Raw genomic sequence first — 23,826 nt, 5'->3', positions numbered from 1 at the left:
TATTCAAAGCTAGCATACAGGTCCTCGGGAGACTGCCCGATGCGTGTATAGTCCCTTATGACAAAACCCAAGTGAACATTCTAACACATGAAAATGATGATTGGGCCATTTTGACGATCGCTTATCCTGTCACATTTGATAATCATTATCCCTCACACCCCCTAATTGGATTTTACAAAAATACACCCCTCATATGGACTAAATCCTGCCGATTAGAGCCAATGGTTGATGCCCTCATGGTGTTTACAGATGGTAGCAAATCTGGAACTGGTGCCTACGTGGTGGAAGGAGAGGTAATTCCGGTTGTTGTGCCATCAACCTCAGCTCAAAGAACATAATTGTTGGTAATTATGTGTGTTTTACAAAGGTTTCAAAATCAGCATATCAATATTATTTCAGACAGTAAATATGCAGTTGTAGCTACCAGATCTGTTGAGACTGCCATTATCTCAGCCAGTCAATCAGAAATTTCCTCCCTGCTGATTGAATTGCAAGACCTCATTCTCTCTCGTGGTGCCCCTTTTTATATCGGACATCTCAGAGCACACTCAGACCTCCCAGGGCCTATGGCTAAGAGAAACCGAATAGCTGACACGGCCGCACGCTTTCATGTCTGTAGCGCCTTGGAAGACGCGAGAACCTATCATAAAAGGTGGCATGTCAATGCCCAAACTTTAAAGATGCGTTTTAACATCTCAAGAGCTGATGCATGAGACATCGTGAAGTCTTGTGGTAATTGTGTAACACATTTGCCTATGCCCTCCCTAGGGGTAAATCCCAAAGGGCTCTTACCTAACCACCTATGGCAAATGGATGTAACACATGTTCCTTCCTTCGGACAACAAAGATACGTCCATTTAAGTGTAGACACTTGCTCAGGGATTGTTAGCACGACCCCCTTGTGAGGGAAAAATGTCAAAAATGTGATGTCCCATTGCCGGTGCAGCTTTGCCTGCTGGGGAGTGCCAAAGCACTTGAAAACAGACAATGCCCCTGCTTACACTTCTGCAGGCTTTCGCAGCTTCATGGCCTGCTACAATATCCAGCATGTTACAGGCATACCATATAATCCTCGAGGCCAGGGCATTGTGGAACGCGCGCACCTGACCTTTAAAACTACCTTGCAAAAAATACAAAAAGGGGGAATTGGAGAGGAGTATCGTACACCCAATGACCTCACCATCTGGTCACCTTTATTTTAAATTTTCTCACGGTTGACAAGGACGGCACTTCGGCCGCGGAACATCATTGGGGCCAACAGAAAATGCAGCAGTCAATGGTGAAATGGAAAGATGTCCTTACTGGCTTATGGAAGGGACCTGACCCGGTGCTTCGGTGGCACCGAGGTTCCCTTTGTGTTTTCCCACAGGATGCGCCTGCTCCACTCTGGGTGCCGGAACGCCTCACCAGGCTGGTGGCCGTGGAACCTGTGGAGGATGCTGGCGATGATGATGATAGCGAGGACGACTGTCCTGCAACCTGTTCCCATGAAGGCGGAGCCAGTCCAACTGTGGCCGAGACAAGAGACTGCCCAGCTTCAGGCCCTTCTTCAAATGGCTCAGCATAGAGTGCATTCTTCTCACCCGAACTCATGTTTGCTACTGACGCTTATTTTTATGCAACAGGTGTTGGCAGCCCAGGGCTCATTATATTGGACATATGTCCCCGATCCACCCCTGTTACAGCCCGTGGGTTGGAATGTGAGTTCTATTCCTGTATATGTTAATGATACTGTCTTGCTAGGCCCTCCCTCTTCTGTTCATCTCCGGCCACAGCAGGCTGCCATATCTTACAAGGGCTATTCTGATGTATATCCCATATGCTTTGCGATGAAGCGCACAATACCACGCTGTTTAAGTGTTTCCCCGCGATCTGGTTATAGTGGTGTGAGTATAGCTGGCCTTGACACTACCTATAGCACCATAGTGACTTCTGGTATAGCCCCATGGGATATTCCACTTTGTGCAGCTAACTTAAGTATAGCTAAGGGGATTGGAGTACCCTGGAGGCTCTGCCTAGGACAAAAACTACTAAGTACTCACTAGAGGATAGATATGAGCTTTGGGATTGGGGGCCTATAATATCTTCCGGATGTCCTGAATGCTGTCCGAAAATACCCCCAATTCTCACTCCTCAACGTGGCTATCCGGTGCAAACTGAGATTTGGAAACTTATTGCCGCCTTTGGAGGCGCCACACTCCTTGTCCCGCAAACCAGTAACGCTAAGACCATATTTGGATATGAGAATATTGGACAAATACTCAGATACCCCCAAGCCTGCGTGCCCCATCCATTCATGCTAGTTGTAGGAAACCTTACAGTAAAAAAGGAAAATGCCACTTATCATTTCTCTTGTTATGACTGTACCCTAATCAATTGTATTCGAGGAGTGCTGCCAGGCGATGGATTATTAGTGGTAAAACAGCCCCCATTTGTTATGATCCCAGTTAATATCTCCAAACCATGGTATTCTAACCGAGGCTTAGAGTTGTGGGAGCGTGTACATGCTGCCCTAAGCCGTCCCCGACGAGAGCTAGGATTGTTGTTACTCGGGATAGTCTCCTTAATCACCCTAATTGCAACAGCTACCACAGCGTCTGTGTCTCTTGCTCAGGCTGTGCATACTGCTGATACTGTGGATCAGCTCGCAAATAACACTTCTGCCGTGCTGGGAATTCAGAAAGATATAGATAAAAGGGTTGAAACCCGGTTAAATGCACTATATGATACTGTTAGATTTCTAGGGGAGGAAATTCAGAGCTTAAAATTGTGCACCAGGATCCGGTGTCATAGCGATTATCACTGGATTTGCGTAACCTCTAAAAAATATAATGCCTATGAGACTTCGTGGGACCGAGTACAACGCCATCTCGTGGGGGTATGGTCCAACTCTAATCTATCCCTTGATCTGTTGCAATTACATCAAGAAATATTAGATATTGAAGAAGCTCCTCATGCCAAGTTAACTATTGCTCAGCTTGCTGAAAACTTTGTAAGCTCCTTGATTTCTCACTTTCCTTCCCTGACGCATGCATGGTATGTTGTAGGAACAATTATAGGAGTGCTAGTGGTAATTGTTCTTTTCATGTGCCTCTTGCCTTGTGCGGTTAAAATTATACTAGCAGAAGTTTGTAAGTTAAGATCCATCATACGTAACCATCAACTAATCAACCGCTGTGGGCTCAGAATGTCACCTTGAACGCCACCCAGGTATCTCTTGGCTCCGTCAGCGATTTGGTTAGTATGTTATAACAATCAGTCTCATTCCTCAAAAACTGGGCAGGCATAGGAGCCCTGATTATGATGATGATTCTGGCTCAAGTGCTCCTTCTACAATGCATCGCGCGACAACAACGGCTACAGCAACGGGCTTTGGTCTAAGCCATGATGGCTCTGGAGGCTGGCACCTACCCCCCCAAATATGTCTTAGTATGCTGGGTCCGTACCCAAAGACGGGTAAGACTGATCCCTCACCATAGCAACTTAAGACAGGGGCTCCTTGGCCAGGGGGAGTACCCGATGACGGGTAAGCATGTGTGCTGAGGATTGGCAACCTAAGACAGGCACGATCCCTGCCTCATAAACAATAAAAAAGGGGGAGCTGTGGAGATCCATCCAACAGATGCAAGGAGTCACACAGACAGAAGTGCCTGAAGATTGAGGAACAGAGAATGATTGGTTTAGGAGGATGTGGGTGCGCTCGTGGCTGACGCACACAGCACCAGGAGCCAAGAGATTAACGCATGATCACCGCTAGAGAACAATAGAGTCCTGTATGGTTACATAAGGGTCCACAAGGACACTGCGTGTACGGCGTTATGATTGGCCAAATAGGGAGGCGAGAACGGGTGAACTTCGTGAATAAATACTGCTGTAAGTGCTTGGTGCGGCGCGGCCGCCATTACTCATAAAAGAAGCTTGCCACTCACCTCGTCTGCGGGTCGTTTTTGCGGGCCGAGAGCGACAGGGTCCAATGTGCTCAGTGTGCGGCCAGCTGTCTGGGTGGGGCCAGGAGGTGGAGGCACAGGCTGTGTCAGAAAGGGCATGAGTGCCCAGGTCAGCATATATATTTGGGGTACAGCCGAATATCGTGCAGGTTGATCCTCATTTGGGGTTTCTGGATAGCCCCAGAGGGCAATGTTTTTCTTCTGTAGGGCAGGCCGAGTGCTGCATTGTAGTTCTGGATTGCCAAACTAGAGGGATTTTGGGCCAGTAGTCTGAGGACGGAAGTCTGAGAACCCAAGCTAGGCCTAGGTTTCTGGGTGAGGATATGGCAGGCACAATCTACAGACCTGAATGGAGATCTCGTGCATCGGAAGTCAGGGCGACGATCAGATGATCGCTCAGGTTGGACAGTCTGTCCCTGATGGACCCTTCTTGAAGGGGGGGGTGGATCACGAGGCCATGGGGGTTTTCCCACGATGGGAGTTGTGAGAAGCTCCTTACTGCAAAGATTCTTCTACAGGACAATTGAGACCTGTTGGTTGGCTCCAGGTCAACGATTCCGAGCAGGGTTCTAAGGATGGATGGCTGGGTAGCCCACCTCGCATTCCAATTGTCTCCAAGCAACAAGACAGGTTAGATCTGCTGGATCTGGGGGAGCAACCGAGGAGGCTGAGTTGAAATGGACTCTCCCGTGGATGTGTCCTAATATGATGTTGAGTCTATGGAGACCATGGAATGAAGCGGTGGCACTGGGGCCCAGAAGGGTTCTCCTAAAGAGAGACTTTCACACAGCTCCATCGTGCAAATTTCCCATGTGTAGATTAGATTTGTTCTGATGGGTGAGTCAAGAAACAGCCATATGCTGTTATTGAAATCCAGGCCTCTGAGGAGAGATGCCAGGAAAACAAAGCAATGGATCTGATAGGTGCCTAGGGTCCTGTTCGTTCCTTTTTACCTCTGGGGACATCAGTCTACGAGTCTGAGTGCAGGTAGGTGCTCAGATGGACCCAGATTGCCCCTGTTTGTCCTGGGAAGCCAAAAATATTGGGATGGCCTCAGGGACTTTGGAGGTTTATCCTATTAGTAGGGTTGTGGCCATTGGAATGGGCACATACAATTCCCTTGGAGAGGGCAAGCACAGTCGTCAGGTTTGGCTCCAGGGACATGAGCCGGTAGGGTGTGTAGGCCAGGGCTGTTTGGACAGTTGTCTGAAAACACAAACTCGGCTTATGTTCGGGTCATAGGTATGGCAGGAAGGATCTACAGACCATGAGGAGAACTCTTCAGGATATGAAAAAAGGGCAAGTGAGAGGCTCTTAATCAAGTTTTTGTCTCTGGATATCGTGTCACTCATGGTCGTGAAATTTCTGGGTCACTTCATGGGAAATGGACGAGTCTTACTCTCTGGGGTTTAGCCGTGTCCAAAGAGTTTGGGGTCATTCTGTGGGATGGAAGAAGTCCATTGCTCTGTTGTTGGTTGTTCGTTTTGTTTTTCAACCTCAGGTGTCCCACCAAATGAGGGATTCCAGAGTAGAGCCCTGGGGAGGGGCGACTGGACAACCATAAATCTGGTTAAAAATTGGGGCCTAGGGACATGTCAAGCCCATTAGGACATCTAATGGTCAGCCACTGAGAGGACGTACTAGAGGACAGGACTCACGCTCAGGGTCACAATGCGTGTTTATGCCCTCGTCGCACTCAAGAATGGGCGGGGCCTCAGGGTGAATGCTGGTTTCTCCTACACTGAACGTTGGACAACATGCCAACAACAAGGTTCTTGCCATGGGTAAGGAAGTGTTCTGATTTCTGCTTCACAGTGACCCATGGGCAGTGATTGGAGATAACGCCTAGGTTCTGAAGCCTGAAAACCTAGGTAGGTAAGAGATGATGACCTAAGGCCATGGCGGGTCTGATGTGCTCTGTGTGCGGTCAGCTGTCTGGGTGTTGGTCACGAGGTCCGGGCTCAGGTTGACAGACAGTGCATTAGTGCCCAGGTTAGACTATATATTTTGGGTGCATTCGAGTGCCGTATAAATTCTTATCTGAAGAACTCTTCAGGATATGAAGAATGTGCGATTCTGAGGCGCGTGCTCAGGCTTTTGTCTCTGGATTTTGTATCAGCGATGGCTGTGGAATATTGGGGATGCCTCATGGGCCATGGACGAATCTTGGTCTCTGTGGACTTGGCCCGATCCCAATTGTTTTTCGTCAATCTGTGGGATGGAAGAACTCCTTTCAGGTTTGTTACCTCAGGTGTCCCACCAAAAGAGGAATTCCAAAGCAGAGCCATGGAGAAGAGTGAAGGGACAACCCGAACTATGTTTAAAAATTGGGGCCTAGGGGCATGGCAAGCCCAGTATGCTGTCTCTCCATCCAGACACTGAGAGGCCTAACCTGAGGACTGGGCTCAGGCTGAGGGTCACAAAGTGTGTTTGTGACCAATGTGGCCCGCAAGCATGGGTGGAGTCACATGTGCCACACTGGTTACAACTACACTTAACCTTGGACAACATGCCAACCACAAGATTTCTTGCCATGGGGAAAGAGTTCTGATTTCTGCATCATTTTCAAACCCGGGCCATGATTGGAGATAAGGTCTAGGTTCTGAAGCTTGAAATCCGAGGTTGAGAAGAGATGACGACCTAAGCCATGGCGGGTTTGATGTGCTCAGTGTGCGGCCCTCTGTCTGGGTGGGTCCAGGATGTCCAGGATCAGGCTGTGTCAGAAAGGGCATTAGTGACCAGGTCAGCCTATATATTTGGGGTACAGCCGAATGGTGTGCTCTGTTGATGCTCATTTGTGGTTTCTGGGTAGCCACAGAGGGCAATGTTTTTCTTCTGGAGGGCAGGCAGTGTGCTGCAATGTAGTTCTGGATTGCCAAACTGGAGGGCTTGTGTGCCAGTAGTATGAGGACCGAAGTCTGAGAACCCAAGCTAGTCCTCGGTTTCTAGGTGAGGATATGGCAGGCACAATCTTCAGACCTGAATCGAGATCTCGTGCATCTGAAGTCAGGGCGAGGATCAGACGATCGCTGAGTTTGTACATTCTGTCCCTGATGGCCCCTTCTTGAAAGGTGGGTGGATCACGAGGCCATGGGGGATTTCCCACGATGGGAGATGTGAGAAGCTCCCAACTGCAAAGATTCTTCTGCAGGACAATTGAAACCTGTTGGTTGGCTCCAGGACAACGATTCCGAGCAGGGTTCTAAGGATGGAGGGCTGGGTAGCCCACCTCGCAATCCAATTGTCTCCAAGCAACAAGACATTTTAGATCTGATGGATCTGGGGGAGCAACCAAGGAGGCTGAGTTGAAATGGACTCTCCCGTGGATGTGTCCTAATATGATTTTGTGTCTATGGAGACCTTGGAATGAAGCGGTGGCACTGTGGCCCTGAAGGGTTCTCCTAAAGAGAGGCTTTCATACAGCTCCCTCATGCAAGTTTCCCGTGTGTAGATGAGATTTGTTCCGATAGGTGAATCAAGAAACAGCCATATGCTGTTATTGAAATCCCGGCCTCTGAGGAGAGATGCCTGGAAAACAAAGCAATGGATCCGATAGGTGCCTAGGGGCATGTTCGTTCCTTTTTACCCCGGGGACATCAGTCTACGGGTCTGAGTGCCGGTAGGCGCTCAGATGGCCCAGATTGCCCCATTTGTCCTGGGAAGCCACAAATATTGGGATGGCCTCAGGGACTTTGGAGGATTATCCTATTAGTAGGGTTGAGGCCATTGGAATGGGCACATACAATTCCTTGGAGAGGGCAAGCACCGTCGTCAGGTTTTGCTTCAGGGGCCTGAGCCTGTAGGGTGTGTAGTCGAGGGCTGTTTGTTCAGTTGTCTGAAAACACAAACCCGTCTTATCTTTCGAGTCATAGGTATGGCAGGACTGATCTACAGACCATGAGGAGAACTCTTCGGGATATGAAAAAAGGGCGAGTGTGAGGCTCCTGCTCAAGTTTTTGTCGCTGGATATCGTGACACTCATGGTCGTGAAATTTCCGGATGACTTCATGGGAAAGGGACGAATCTTACTCTCTGGGGTTTGGCCCCGTCCAAAGATTTTGGGGTCATTCGGTGGGATGGAAGAAGTCCGTTGCTCTGTTGTTGTTAATTTGTTTTGTTTTGTTTTTCAACCTCAGGTATCCCACCAAATGAGGGATTCCAGAGTAGAGAACTGGGGCGGGGCAACTGGACAACCAGAAATCTGGTTAAAAATTGGGGCCTAAGGACATGTCAAGCCCATGATGACATCTAATGGTTCAGCCACTGAGACGACGTACTAGAGGACAGGACTCACGCTGAGGGTCACAATGCATGTTTATGTCCTTGTCGCACTCAAGAATGGGCGGGGCCTCAGGGTGAATGCTGGTTTCTCCTACACTGAACGTTGGACAACATGCCAACCACAAGGTTTCTTGCCGTGTGTAAGGAAGAGTTCTGATTTCTGCATCACAGTCACCCCTGCGCAGTGATTGGACATAAGGCCTAGGTTCTGAAGCCTGAAAACTTAGGTAGGGAAGAGATGATGACCTAAGGCCATGGCGGGTCTGATGTGCTCAGTGTGCGGTCAGCTGTCTGGGTGCTGGTCACGAGGTCCGGGCTCAGGTTGTCAGACAGTGCATTAGTGCCCAGGTTAGACTATATATTTTGGGTGCATTCGAGTGCCGTGTAAGCTCTTATATGAAAAACTCTTCAGGATATGAAGAATGAGCGTGTCTGAGGCGCGTGCTCAGGCTTTTCTCTCTGGATTTTGTATCAGCGATGGCCGTGGAATGTTGGGGACGCCTCATGGGCCGTGGACGAATCTTGCTCTCTTAGGACTTGGCCCGATCCCAATTGTTTCTCGTCAATCTGTGTGATGGCAGGACTCCTTTCAGGTTTGTTACCTCAGGTGTCCCACCAAAAGAGGAATTCCAAAGCAGAGCCCTGGGGAATGGTGAAGGGAAAACGCGAACTATGGTTAAAAATTGGGGCCTAGGGGCATGGCAAGCCCAATATGCTGTCTCTCCATCCAGCCACTGAGAGGCCTTACCTGAGGATTGGGCTCAGGCTGAGGGTCACAATGTGTGTTGGTGATCAATGTGGCCCGCAAGCATGGGCGGGGCCTCATTGGCCACACTGGTTTCAACTGCACTGAACCTTGGACAACATGCCAACCACAAGGTTTCTGGCCATGGGGAATGAGATCTGATGTCTGCATCATTTTCAAACCCGGTCCGTGATAGGATATAATGTCTAGGTTCGGAAGCCTGAAAACCGAGGTTGAGAAGAGATGACGACCTAAGGCCATGGCATGTCCGATGTGCTCAGTGTGCGGCCAGCTGTCTGGGTGGGGCCAGGAAGACCAGGATCAGACTGTGTCAGAAAGAGCATTAGTGCCCAGTTCAGCCTATATATTTGGGGTACAGCCGGATGGCGTGCTAGTTGATCCTCATTTGGGTTTCCTGAGTAGCCCCAGTGGGCCATGTTTTTCTTCTGGAGGGCAGGCAGAGTGCTGCATTGTAGTTCTGGATTGCCACACTGGAGGGCTTGTGGGCCAGTAGACTGAGGACGGAAGTCTGAGAACGCAAGCTAGACCTAGGTTTCTGTGTGAGGATATGGCAGGCACAATCTACAGACCTGAATGGAGATCTCGAGCATCTGAAGTCAGGGCGAGGATAAGACGATCGCTCAGGTTGGACATTCTGTCCCTGAGGGCACCTTCTTGAAGGGGGGGGGTGGATCAAGATGCCATGGGGGTTTTCCCATTATGGGAGTTGTGAGAAGCTCCCAACTGCAAAGATTCTACTGCAGGATAATTGAGACCTGTTGGTTTGCGCGAGGACAACGATTCCGAGCGGGGTTCTATGGATGGATGGACCGGTAGCCCACCTCGCATTCCAATTGTCTCCAAGCAACAAGATAGGTAAGATCTGCTGGATCTGGGGGAGCAACCGAGGAGGCTGAGTTGAAATGGACTCTCTCGTGGATGTGTCCTAATATGATTTTGTGTCTATGGAGACCTTGGAATGAAGCGGTGGCACTGGGGCCCTGGATGGTTCTCCTAAAGAGAGGGTTTAACACAGCTCCATCATGCAAGTTTCCCATGTGTAGATGAGATTTGTCTGATGGGTGAATCAAGAAACACAATAAGCTGTTATTGAAATCCAGGCCTCTGAGGAGAGATGCCTGGAAACCAAAGCAATGGATCTGATAGGTGCCTAGGGGCCTGTTCGTTCCTTTTTACCTCTGGGGACATCAGTCTACGGTTCTGAGTGCCAGTAGGTGCTCAGATAGGCCCATATTGCCCCATTTGTCCTGGGAAGCCACAAATATTGGGATGGCCTCAGGGACTTTGGAGGTTTATCCTCTTAGTATTGTTGTGGCCATTGAAATGGCACATATAATTCCTTGGAGAGGGCAAGCACAGTCGTCAGGTAGGGCTCCAACGGCCTGAGCCTGTAGGGTGTTAGGCCAGGGCTGTTTGGACAGTTGTCTGAAAACACAAACTCGGCTTATATTTCGGGTCATAGGTATGGCAGGACTGATCTACAGACCATGAAGAGAACTCTTCGGGATTTGAAAAAAGGGCGAGTGTGAGGCTCTTGCTCAAGTTTTTGTCTCTGGATTTAGTGTCACACACGGTCGAGAAATTTCCAGGTGACTTCATGGGAAATGGACGAGTCTTACTCTCTGGGGGTTTGGCCCCATCCAAAGAGTTTGGGGACATTCTGTGGGATGGAAGAAGTCCATTGTTCTGTTGCTGTTGATTTGTTTTGTTTTGTTTTTCAACCTCAGGTGTCCCACCAAATGAGGGATTCCAGAGTAGGGCCCTGGGTAGGGGCGACTGGACCACCAGAAATCTGGTTAAAAATTGGGGCCTAGGGACATGTCTCGCCCAATATGACATCTAATGGTTCAGCCACTGAATGGACGTACTAGAGGACAGGACTCACGCTGAGGGTCACAATGCGTGTTTATGCCCTCGTCGCACTCAAGAATAGCCGAGGCCTCAGGGTGAATGCTGGTTTCTCCTACTCTGAACGTTGGACAACATGCCAACCACAAGGGTTCTTGCCATGGGTAAGGAGAGTTCTTATTTCTGCATCACAGTCACCCCTGGGCAGTGATTGGAGTTAAGGTCTAGGTTCTGAATCCTGAAAACTGAGGTAGGGAAGAGATGATGACTTAAGGCCATGGCGGGTCTGATGTGCTCAGTGTGCGGTCAGCTGTCTGGGTGTTGGTCACGAGGTCCGGGCTCAGGTTGTCAGACAGTGCATTAGTGCCCAGGTTAGACTATATATTTTGGGTGCATTCGAGTGCCGTATAGGTTCTTATCTGAGAACTATTCAGGATATGAAGAATGAGCAATTCTGAGGCGCGTGCTCAGGCTTTTGTCTCTGGATTTTGTATCAGCGATGGCCGTGAAATGTTGGGGAGGCCTCATGGGCCATGGACGAATCTTACTCTCTGTGGATTTGGCCCGATCCCAATTGTTTTTCGTCAATCTGTGGGATGGGAGGATCCTTTCAGTTTTGTTACCTCAGGTGTCCCACCAAAAGAGGAATTCCAAAGCAGAGCCCTGGGGAAGTGTGAAGGGACAACCCGATCTATGGTTAAAAATTGGGGCCTAGGGGAATGGCAAGCCCAATACGCTGTCTCTCCATCCAGCCACTGAGAGGCCTTACCTGAGGACTGGGCTCAGGCTGAGCGTCACAATGTGTGTTTGTGATCAATGTGGCCAGCAAGTATGGGCGGGGCCTCATATCCACACTGGTTTCAAATACATTGAAACTTGGACAACATGCCAACCACAAGGTTTCTTGCCATGGGGAAAGAGTTCTGATTTCTGCATCATTTTCAAACCCGGGCCGTGATTGGAGATAAGATCTAGGTTCTGAAGCCTGAAAACTGAGTTTGAGAAGAGATGACGACCTAAGGCCATGGCGGGTCCGATGTGCTCAGTGTGCGGCCAGCTGTCTGGGTGGGCCCAGGAGGTCCAGGCTCTGGCTGTGTTAGAAAGGGCATTAGTGCCCAGGTCAGCCTATATATTTGGGGTACAGACGAATGGCGTGTAGGTTTATCCTCATTTGGGGTTTCTAAGTAGCCCCAGAGGGCAATATTTTACTTCTGGAGGGCAGGCAGAGTGCTGCATTGTAGTTCTGGATTGCCAAACTGGAGGGCTTGTGGGCCAGTAGTCTGAGGACGGATGTCTGAGAACAAGCTAGGCCTAGGTTTCTGGGTAGGGATATGGCATGCACAATCTACAGACCTGAATCGAGATCTCGTGCATCTGAAGTCAGGGCGAGGATCAGACGATCGCTCAGGTTGGACATTCATCCCTGATGGCCTCTTCTTGACGGCCGGGTAGATCACGAGGCCTTGGGGGTTTTCCCACTATGGGAGTTGTGAGAAGCTCCCAACTGCAAAGATTCATCTGCAGGACAATTGAGACCTGTTGGTTGTCTCCAGGACAAGGATTCCGAGCAGTGTTCTAAGGATGGTTGGCTGGGTAGCCCACCTCGCATTCCAATTGTCTCCACGCAACAAGACAGGTTAGATCTGCTGGATCTGGGGGAGCAACCGAGGAGCTGAGTTGAAATGGACTCTCCCTTGGATGTGTCCTAATATGATTTTGCGTCTATGGAGACCTTGGAATGAAGCGGTGGCACTGGGGCCCTGACGGGTTCTCCTAAAGAGAGGTTTTCACATAGCTGCATCGTGCAAGTTTCCCATGTGTAGATGAGATTTGTTCTGATTGGTGAGTCAAGAAACAGCCATATGCTGTTATTGAAATCCAGGCCTCTGAGGAGAGATGCCGGGAAGCCAAACCAATGGATCCGATAGATGCCTAGGGGCCTGTTCGTACCTTTTTACCTCTGGGGACATCAGTCTACGGGTCTGAGTTCCGGTAGGTGCTCAGATGGGCCACATTGCCCCTGTTAGTCCTAGGAAGCCACAAATATTGGGATGGCCTCAGGGACTTTGGAGGTTTATCCTCTTAGTAGGGTTGTGGCCATTGGAATGGGCACATACAATTCCCTTGGAGAGGGCAAGCACCGTCGTCAGGTTTGGCTCCAGGGGCATGAGCCTGTAGGATGTGTAGGCCAGGGCTGTTTGGACAGTTGTCTGAAAACACAAACACGGCTTATGTTTCGGGTCATAGGTATGGCAGGACTGATCTACAGACCATGAGGAGAACTCTTCGGGATTTGAAAAAAGGGCGAGTGTGAGGCTCTTGCTCAAGTTTTTGTCTCTGGATATCGTGTCACTAATGGTCGTGAAATTTCCGGGTGACTTCATGGGAAATGGACGAGTCTTACTCTCTGGGGTTTGGCCCCGTCCAAAGAGTTTGGGGTCATTCTGTGGGATGGAAGTAGTCCGATGTTCTGTTGTTGTTGATTTGTTTTGTTTTGTTTTTCAACTTCAGGTGTCCCACCAAATGAGGGATTCCAGAGTAGAGGCCTGGGGAGGGGCGACTGGATATCCAGAAATCTGGTTAAAAATTGGGGCCTACGGACATGTCCATCCCATTATGAAATCTAATGGTCCAGCCACTGAGAGGACGTAGGCCTCATGGGCCATGGACGAATCTTGTTCTCTGTGGATTTGGCCCGATCCCAATTCTTTTTCATCAATCTGTGGGATGGGAGGACTCCTTTCAGGTTTGTTACCTCAGGTGTCCCCCCAAAAGAGGAATTCCAAAGCAGAGCCCTGGGGAAGCGTGAACACAACCCGAATTATATTAAAAATTGGGTCCTAGGGGCATGGCAAGCCCAATATGCTGTCTCTCCATCCAGCCACTGAGAGGCCTTACCTGAGGACTGGGCTCAGGCTGAGGGTCACAATGTGGGTTTGTGACCAATGTGGCCCGCAAGCAGGGGCGGGGCCTCATGGGCCACACTGGTTTCAACTACACTGAACCTTGGACAACAGCCAACCACAGGTTTCTTGCCATGGGGAAAGAGTTCTGATTTCTGCATCATTTTCTAAACCGGGCCGTGATTGGAGATAAGGTCTAGGTTCTGATCCCTGAAATCCGAGGTTGAGAAGAGATGACGACCTAAGGCCACGTGCAGGTTGATCCTCATTTGGGGTTTTTGGCTAGTCCCAGAAGGCAATGTATTTCTTCTGGAGGGCCGGCAGAGTGCTGCATTGTAGTTCTGGTTTGCCAAACTGGAGGGCTTGTGGGTCAGTAGTCTGAGGACGGAAGTCTGAGAACCCAAGCTAGGCCTAGGATTCTGTTTGAGGATATGGCAGGCAAAATCCCCATACCTGAATCGAGATCTCGTGCATTTGATGTCAGGGCGAGGATCAGACGATCACTCAGGTTGGACATTCTGTCCCTGATGGCCCCTTCTTGAAGTGGGGGTGGATCACGAGGCCATGCGGGTTTTCCCACGATGGGATTTGTGAGAACCTCCCAATTGAAAAGTCTTCTGCAAGACAATTGAGACCTGTTGGTTGGCTCCAGGAAAATGATTCCGAGCAGGGTTCTAAGGATGGATGGCTGGATAGCCCACCTCGCATTCCATTTGACTCCACGTAAAAAGACAGGTTAGATCTGCTGGATCTGGGGGAGCAACCGAGGAGGTTCAGTTCAAATGGACTCTCCCGTGGATGTGTCCTAATATGATTTTGCGTGTATTGAGACCTTGGAATGAAGCGGTGGCACTGGGGCCCTGAAGGGTTCTCCTAAAGAGAGGCTTTCACTCAGCTCCATCGTGCAAGTTTCCCATGTGTAGATGAGATTTGTTCTTATGGGTGAGTCAAGAAACAGCCATATCCTGTTATTGAAATCCAGGCCTCTGATGAGAGATGCCTGGAAACCAAACAATAGATCCGATAGGTGCCTAGGTGCATGTTGATTCCTTTTTACCTCTGGGGACATCAGTCTATGGGTCTGAGTGCAGGTAGGTGCTCAGATGGGGCCAGATTGCCCCTGTTTTCCTGAGAAGCCACAGATTTTGGGATGGCTTCAGGGACTTTGGAGGTTTATCCTATTAGTAGGGTTGTGGCCATTGGAATGGGCACATACAATTCCTTTCGAGAGGGCAAGGACAGTCGATAGGTTTGGCTCCAGGGGCCTGAGCCTGTAGGGTGTGTAGGCCAGGGCTGTTTGGACAGTTGTCTGAAATCCCAAACTCGGCTTATGTTTCGGGTCATAGGTATCGCAGGACTGATCTATAGACCATGAGGAGAACTCTTCGGGATATGAAAAAAGGGCGAGTGTGAGGCTCTTGTTCAAGTTTTTGTCTCTGGATAACGTGTCACTCTTGGTCGTGAAATTTCCGGGTGACTTCATGGGAAATGGAAGAGTCTTACTCTCTGGGGGTTTGGCCCCGTCCAAAACGTTTGAGGTCATTCTTTGGGATGGAAGAAGTCCGTTGTTCTGTTGTTGTTGATTTGTTTTGTTTGGTTTTTCAACCTCAGGTGTCCCACCAAATGGGGGATTCCGGAGTAGAGACCTGGGGCGGGGCGAGCATACAAACAGTAATCTGGTTAACAATTGGGGCAAGGGACATGTCAAGCCCATTATGACATCTAATGGTCCACCCACTGAGAGGACGTACTAGAGGACAGTACTCATGAAGAGGGTCACAATGCATGTTTATGCCCTCATCTCACTCAAGAATGGGCGGGGCCTCAGGGTGAATGCTGGTTTCTCCTACACTGAACGTTGGACAACATGCCAACCACAAGGTTTCTTGCCGTGGGTAAGGAAGAGTTCTGATTTCTGCATCACAGTCACCCCTGGGCAGTGATTGGAGATAAGGTCTAGGTTCTGAAGCCTGAAAACTGAGGTAGGGAAGAGATGATGACCTAAGGCCATGGCGGGTCTGATGTGCTAAGTGTGTGGTCAGCTGTCTGGTTGTTGGTCACGAGGTCCGGGCTCATGTTGTTAGACAGTATATTAGTGCCCAGGTTCGAGTATAATTTTGGGTGCATTCGAGTGCCGTGTATGTTTTTCAGGATATGAAGAATGAGCGTGTCTGAGGCGCGTGCTCAGGCTTTTGTCTCTGGATTTTGTATCAGCGATATCCGTGGAATGTTGGGGAGGCCTCATGGGCCATGGACGAATCTTGCTCTCTGTGGATTTGGCCCGATCCCAAATAGTTTTTCGTCACTCTGTGGGACGGGAGGACTCCTTTCAGGTTTGTTACCTCAGGTGTCCCACCAAAAGAGGAATTCTAAAGCAGAGCACTGGGGAAAAGTGAAGGGAGAACCCGATCTATGGTTAAAATTTGGCATGGCAAGCCCAATATGGTGTCTCTCCATCCAGCCACTGAGAGGCCTTACCTGAGGACTGGGCTCAGGCTGAGGGTCACAATGTGTGTTTGTGACCAATGTGCCCTGCAAGCATGGGCGGGGCCTCATGGCCAATGTGGCCCGCAAGCATGGGCGGAGCCTCATGGGCCACACTTCTTGCAACTACACTGAACCTTGGACAACATGCCAACCACAAGGTTTCTTGCCATGGGGAGAGAGTTTTGATTTCTGCATCATTTTCGAACCCGGGCCATGATTGGAGATAAGGTCTAGGTTCTGAAGCCTGAAAACCGAGGTTGAGAAGAGATGACGATCCAAGGCCATGGCGGGTCAGATGTGCTCAGTGTGAGGCCAGCTGTCTGGGTGGGGCCAGGAGGTCCAGGCTCAGGCTATCTCAGAAAGGGCATTAGTGCCCAGGTCAGCCAATATATTTGGGGTACAGCCGAATGGCGTGCAGGTTGATCCTCCTTTGAGGTTTCTGGGTAGCCCCAGAGGTCAATATTTTTCTTCTGGAGGGCAGGCAGAGTGCTGCATTGTAGTTCTGGATTGCCAAACTGGAGGGCTTTTGGGCCAGTATTCTGAGGACGGAAGTCTGAGAACCCAGGCTAGGCCTAGGTTTCTGGGTGAGGATATGGTAGGCACAATCTATAGACCGACCTGAATCGAGATCTCGTGCATCTGAAGTCAGTGAGAGGATCAGACGATCGCCCAGGTCGGACATTCTGTCCCTGATGGCCCCTTCTTGAAGTGGGGGTGGATCACGAGGCCATGGGGTTTTCCCACGATGGGAGTTCTGAGAAGCTCCCAACTGCAATGATTCTTCTGCAGGACAATTGAGACCTGTTGGTTGGCTCCAGGACAACGATTCCAAGCAGGGTTCTAAGGATGGATTGCTGGGTAGCCCACCTCGCATTCCAATTGTCGCACTCAAGGATGGGCGGGGCCTCAGGATGAATGCTGGTTTCCTCTACACTGAACGTTGGACAACATGCCAACTACAAGGACTCACTTGTCCTGCAGAATAATCTTTGCGTTTGGGAGCTTCTCACAACTTCCATCTAGGGAAAACTCCCATGGGCTCGTGATCGACCACCCCTTCAAGAAGGGGCCATCAGGTACAGAATGTCCAACCTGAGCGATCGTGTGATCCTCGCCCTGACTTCAGATTCATGAGATCTCGAATTGGGTCTCACCCAGAAAACTAGGCCTAGCTTGGGTTCTCTGACTTCCGTCCTCAGACTACTGGCTCACAAGCCCTCCAGTTTGGCAATCCAGAACTACAATGCAGCACTCTGCCTGCCCTCCAGAAGAAAAACTTTGCCCTCTGGGGCTACCCAGAAACCCCCAATGAGTATCAACCTGCATGCCATTCGGCTGTACCCCAAATATATAGGCTGACCTGGGCACTAATGCCCTTTCTGACACAGCCTGAGCCTGGACCTCCTGGCCCCACCCAGACAGCTGGCCGCACACTGAGCACATCTGACCCGCCATGGCCTTAGGTCGTCATCTGTCGCTCTCGGCCTGCAAGAACAACCCGCAGACGAGGTGAGTTGCAAGCTTCTTTTTTAATAATGGCGGCCGCCCGCAAACCAAGCACACAGCGATATTTATGCACGCGCGTTCACCCCCCCCCTCGCCCAATCACAATGCCGCGCACGCAGCGTCCTCTTGGCACTCTTATGTAACTATACAGGGCTCTATTGTTCTCTAGCGGTGATCATGCGTTTCTTTCTTGGCTCCTGGTGCTGCTCATGCGTTAGCCACGAGCGCACCCACATCCTCCTAAAACAATCATTCTTAATTCCTCAATCTACAGGCACTGCCGTCTACGTGAATCCTTGCATCTGCTGAATGGCTCTCCACAGCTCCCCCTTTTTTATTGTTTATATGGCAGGGATCGTGCCTGTCTTAGGTTGCCAATCCCCAGCACACATGCTTACCCATCATCGGGTACTCCCCCTGGCCGAGGAGCCCCTGTCTTAGGTTGCTATGGTGAGGGATCAGTCTTACCCGTCTTTGGGTACCGACCCAGCATACTAAGCCATATTTGGGGGGGCAGGTGCCAGCCTCCAGAGCCATCATGGCTTAGACCAAAGCCTGTTGCTGTAGCCGTTGTTGTCGTGCGATGCATTGTAGAAGGAGCACTTGAGCCAGAATCATCATCATAATCAGGGCTCCTATGCCTGCCCAGTTTTTGAGGAATGAGACTGATTGTTATAACATACTAACCAAATCGCTGACGGAGCCAAGAGATACCTGGGTGGCATTCAAGGTGACATTCTGAGCCCACCGCGGTTGATTGGTTGATGGTTACGTATGATGGCTCTTAACTTATAAACTTCTGCGAGTATAATTTTAACTGCACAAGCAAGAGGCACATGAAAAGAACAATTACCACTAGCACTCCTATAATTGTTCCTACAACATACCATGCGTGCGTCAGGGAAGGGAAGTGAGAAAACAAGGAGCTTACAAAGTTTTCAGCAAGCTGAGCAACAGTTAACTTGGCATGAGGAGCTTCTTCAATATCTAATATTTCTTGATGTAATTGCAACAGATCAAGGGATAGATTAGAGTTAGACCATACCCCCTCGAGATGGCGTTGTACTCGGTCCCACAAAGTCTCAGAGGCATTATATTTTTTAGAGGTTACGCAAATCCAGTGATAATCGCTATGACACCGGATCCTGGTGTGCAATTTTAAGCTCTGAATTTCCTCCCCTAGAAATCTAACAGTATCATATAGTGCATTTAACCGGGTTTCAATCCTTTTATCTATATCTTCCTGAATTCCCAGCACCGCAGAAGTGTTATGTGCGAGCTGATCCACAGTATCAGCAGTATGCACAGCCTGAGCAAGGGACACAGACGCTGTGGTAGCTGTTGCAATTAGGGTGATTAAGGAGACTATCCCGAGTAACAACAATCCTAGCTCTCGTCGGGGTCGGCTTAGGGCAGCCTGTACATGCTCCCACAACTCTAAGCCTGGGTTAGAATACCATGGTTTGGAGATATTAACTGGGATCATAATAAATGGGGGCTGTTTTACCACTAATAATCCATCGCCTGGCAGCACTCCTCGAATACAATTGGTTAGGGTACAGTCATAACAAGAGAAATGATAAGTGGCATTTTCCTTTTTTACTGTAAGGTTTCCTACAACTAGCATGAATGGATGGGGCACGCAGGCTTGGGGGTATCTGAGTATTTGTCCAATATTCTCATATCCAAATATGGTCTTAGCATTACTGGTTTGCGGGACAAGGAGTGTGGCGCCTCCAAAGGCGGCAATAAGTTTCCAAATCTCAGTTTGCACCGGATAGCCACGTTGAGGAGTGAGAATTGGGGGTATTTTTGGACGGCATTCAGGACATCCGGAAGATATTATAGGCCCCCAATCCCAAAGCTCAAATCTATCCTCTAGTGAGTACTTAGTAGCTTTTTGTCCTAGGCAGAGCCTCCAGGGTACTCCAATCCCCTTAGCTATACTTAAGTTAGCTGCACAAAGTGGAATATCCCATGGGGCTATACCAGAAGTCACTATGGTGCTATAGGTAGTGTCAAGGCCAGCTATACTCACACCACTATAACCAGATCGCGGGGAAACACTTAAACAGCGTGGTATTGTGCGCTTCATTGCAAAGCATATGGGATATACATCAGAATAGCCCTTGTAAGTTATGGCAGCCTGCTGTGGCCGGAGATGAACAGAAGAGGGAGGGCCTAGCAAGACAGTATCATTAACATATACAGGAATAGAACTCACATTCCAACCCACGGGCTGTAACAGGGGTGGATCGGGGACGTATGCCCAATATAATGAGCCCTGGGCTGCCAACACCTGTTGCATAAAAATAAGCGTCAGTAGCAAACATGAGTTCGGGTGAGAAGAATGCACTCTATGCTGAGCCATTTGAAGAAGGGCCTGAAGCTGGGCAGTCTCTTGTCTCGGCCACAGTTGAACTGGCTCCGCCTTCATGGGAACAGGCTGCAGGACAGTCGTCGTCACTATCATCATCATCACCAGCATCCTCCACAGGTTCCACGGCCACCAGCCTGGTGAGGCGTTCTGGCACCCAGAGTGGAGCAGGCGCATCCTGTGGGAAAACACAAAGGGAACCTCGGTGCCACCGAAGCACCGGGTCAGGTCCCTTCCATAAGCCAGTAAGGACATCTTTCCATTTCACCATTGACTGCTGCATTTTCTGTTGGCCCCAATGATGTTCCGCAGCCGAAGTGCCGTCCTTGTCAACCGTGAGAAAATTTAAAATAAAGGTGACCAGATTGGTGAGGTCATTGGGTGTACGATACTCCTCTCCAATTCCCCCTTTTTGTATTTTTTGCAAGGTAGTTTTAAAGGTCAGGTGTGCGCGTTCCACAATGCCCTGGCCTTGAGGATTATATGGTATGCCTGTAACATGCTGGATATTGTAGCAGGCCATGAAGCTGCGAAAGCCTGCAGAAGTGTAAGCAGGGGCATTGTCTGTTTTCAAGTGCTTTGGCACTCCCCAGCAGGCAAAACTGCACAGGCAATGGGACATCACATTTTTGATAATTTCCCCTCACAAGGGGGTCGCGCTAACAATCCCCGAGCATGTGTCTACACTTAAATGGACGTATCTTTGTTGTCCGAAGGAAGGAACATGGTTTACATCCATTTGCCATAGATGGTTAGGTAAGAGCCCTTTGGGATTTACCCCTAGGGAGGGCATATGCAAATGTGTTACACAATTACCACAAGACTTAACGATGTCTCGTGCATCAGCTCTTGAGATGTTAAAACGCATCTTTAAAGTTTGGGCATTGACATGCCACCTTTTATGATAGGTTCTCGCGTCTTCCAAGGCGCTACAGACATGAAAGCGTGCGGCCGTGTCAGCTATTCGGTTTCTCTTAGCCATAGGCCCTGGGAGGTCTGAGTGTGCTCTGAGATGTCCGATATAAAAAGGGGCACCACGAGAGAGAATGAGGTCTTGCAATTCAATCAGCAGGGAGGAAATTTCTGATTGACTGGCTGAGATAATGGCAGTCTCAACAGATCTGGTAGCTACAACTGCATATTTACTGTCTGAAATAATATTAATAGGCTTATTTTGAAACCTTTGTAAAACACACATAATTACCAACAATTATGTTCTTTGAGCTGAGGTTGATGGCACAACAACCGGAATTACCTCTCCTTCCACCACGTAGGCACCAGTTCCAGATTTGCTACCATCTGTAAACACCGTGAGGGCATCAACCAATGGCTCTAATCGGCAGGATTTAGGCCATATGAGGGGTGTATTTTTGTAAAATCCAATTAGGGGGTGTGAGGGATAATGATTATCAAATGTGACAGGATAAGCGATCGTCAAAATGGCCCAATCATCATTTTCATGTGTTAGAATGTTCACTTGGGTTTTCTCATAAGGGACTATACACGCATCGGGCAGTCTCCCGAGGACCTGTATGCTAGCTTTGAATATTTTGCTTGCTATCATAGCTACAGCTGTAGCATACGGGGTGATGACACGGCTAAGATTATGGGGCAGGTAAATCCATAACAGGGGTCCTCCCTGCCATAGTGCTCCTGTGGGTTATCCAGGGGACGGGATAACTACAGCATTTATAGGCCTTTCCAGGTCACATCTATCTGCTGCTGTTATGGCTAGTCTGCTTTCAACCAACTGTAATGATCTAATGGCAGCTGGGGTAAGAGTTCTTGGGGAGTCTAATTTAGAATCTCCAGGCAGGATATCAAATAAGGGTTTCAATTCTGCTGTAGTGATTTTTATATATGGTCGGATCCAATTAATGTCTCCTAGAAGTTTCTGGAAGTCATTCAATGTGTGCAGGTGATCCCTACGGATCTGGGCCAATTGAGGTTTTACTGTTGCGTTAGAGAGCTGCATACCAAGGTATTTCTGTAGGTTTCCTGCTTGGATCTTTTCAGGGGATATAGTTAGTTCCCACTCTGCCAATTGCTTCTGTAGGAAAGTTAGAGCCGAGGGCAGAGACCTCTCATCTGGCCCACAGATCAGGATGTCATCCATATAGTGATAACAAAGTAGGTTTGGAAATGCTTTTCGAAAAGGTTCCAATGCTCGACTCACATACAACTGACATAAGGTGGGGCTATTAGCCATCCCTTGAGGGAGTACTCTCCATTCATATCTTTGATCTGGCTCAGCATGATTAATGGATGGCTGAGTAAAGGCAAAGCGCTCCATATCCACAGGATGTAAAGGAATGGAGAAGAAACAGTCTTTGATATCTATTATGATAGAGGGCCAATTTTTGGGTAACGCTGTCATGACTGGGAGCCCCAACTGAAGGGGTCCCATGACCTGCATTTGACCATTAATTTGTCGCAGGTCATGTAACAATCGCCATTTGCCTGATTTCTTTTTTATCACAAATATGGGAGTATTCCACGGGGACGTGGATTCTTGAAGGTGTCCTGCTTTGAGTTGTTCTTGGACTAATTCTCTTGCCGCTTGTAGCTTGTCTTTTGTTAAAGGCCACTGAAGCACCCAGCACGGCTCCTGTTGTTTCCAAGTTATTCAAATTGCCTCAGTGGCCCCTAGGAAAAACCCTGACCTCCCATGGAAGGGGGATCGGGATCTCCCTGGCCCTTGGCTCCAAGGCCCTGGCCAGGCTTATATCCCATGTTCCTCATTATGGTTTGGGAGGCCCCACTATACAGTTTTTCAGTAGTAAGTCTAATATCCATCTGCTCCAGCACATCGCGTCCCCACAGAGAAACGGGGGTGGCACAAACATACGGTTGGAAAATGCCTTTATGTCCCTCCTCATCTTCCCAATCTAAGGATGCGGCACTAATATCTGGGCTGGTAGCTACCCCTAATCCTCGGAGGGTTTGATTAGCCTTAATCAGGGCCCAGGTTTTTGGCCAATCTAGATGATTGATAATACTTTTGTCTGCTCCTGTATCTAGGAGCCCCCAGAATGGTCTTCCTCTGATCCTTAATTTAAGCATGGGCCTCTCTTTCATGCCCATGGTAAGGCATGCGAGGGAAGATTCTGTGGATCCTAGGCCACCTTTCCTCGCCTGGCCTGTGGATGGATATTTTTCGTGATCGCTGGGCAAAATTAAGAGCTGTGCGACCCTATCCCCTGGATTTATAATGTTAATACCCCTCGGAGATGAAATCAGAATTTTAACCTCCCCTTCGAAATCGGGATCAATGACTCCCGGGTGGACCTGAAGTCCCCGCATAGTGGAGGAGCTCCTACCAAGGAGGAGCCCCAACGTTCCTTTTGGAGGCCCTCCATGCAGGTCAGATGGCATGGCCTGCACTCCCATTTCAGGCGTTAGGACCATTCGGGTGGTGGCACAGACGTCAAGTCCGGCGGAACCTGTTGTGGCTCTCCTGGGCCCTGCGTGGATTGACTCCCCTGATCGGAGGGTGGGAAAACCCATCGCGGCTTGGTAGGCAGGGACATTGCCACCCCGTACATTTGATTCGGGCCCCGGGGGGTGGGGCCCTGCCTCCCGTTTTTTGAACTCCCCCAGTTGTTAGGAGGCAACGGGTTCCCCTCGGTGTCCTCCATGGAGCGACATTCATGTGCCCAGTGATTTCCCTTCCTACATCGCGGGCAACGCTGAGGCTTTAAGCATCCTGGC

This window comes from Mustela putorius, unplaced genomic scaffold (genome assembly GCF_011764305.1).
Source record: "Mustela putorius furo isolate JIRA1106 unplaced genomic scaffold, ASM1176430v1.1 tig00004011_pilon_pilon_pilon, whole genome shotgun sequence".
Classification (NCBI taxonomy): Eukaryota; Metazoa; Chordata; class Mammalia; order Carnivora; family Mustelidae; genus Mustela; species Mustela putorius.
Note: the sequence above shows the minus strand (reverse complement) of the source record.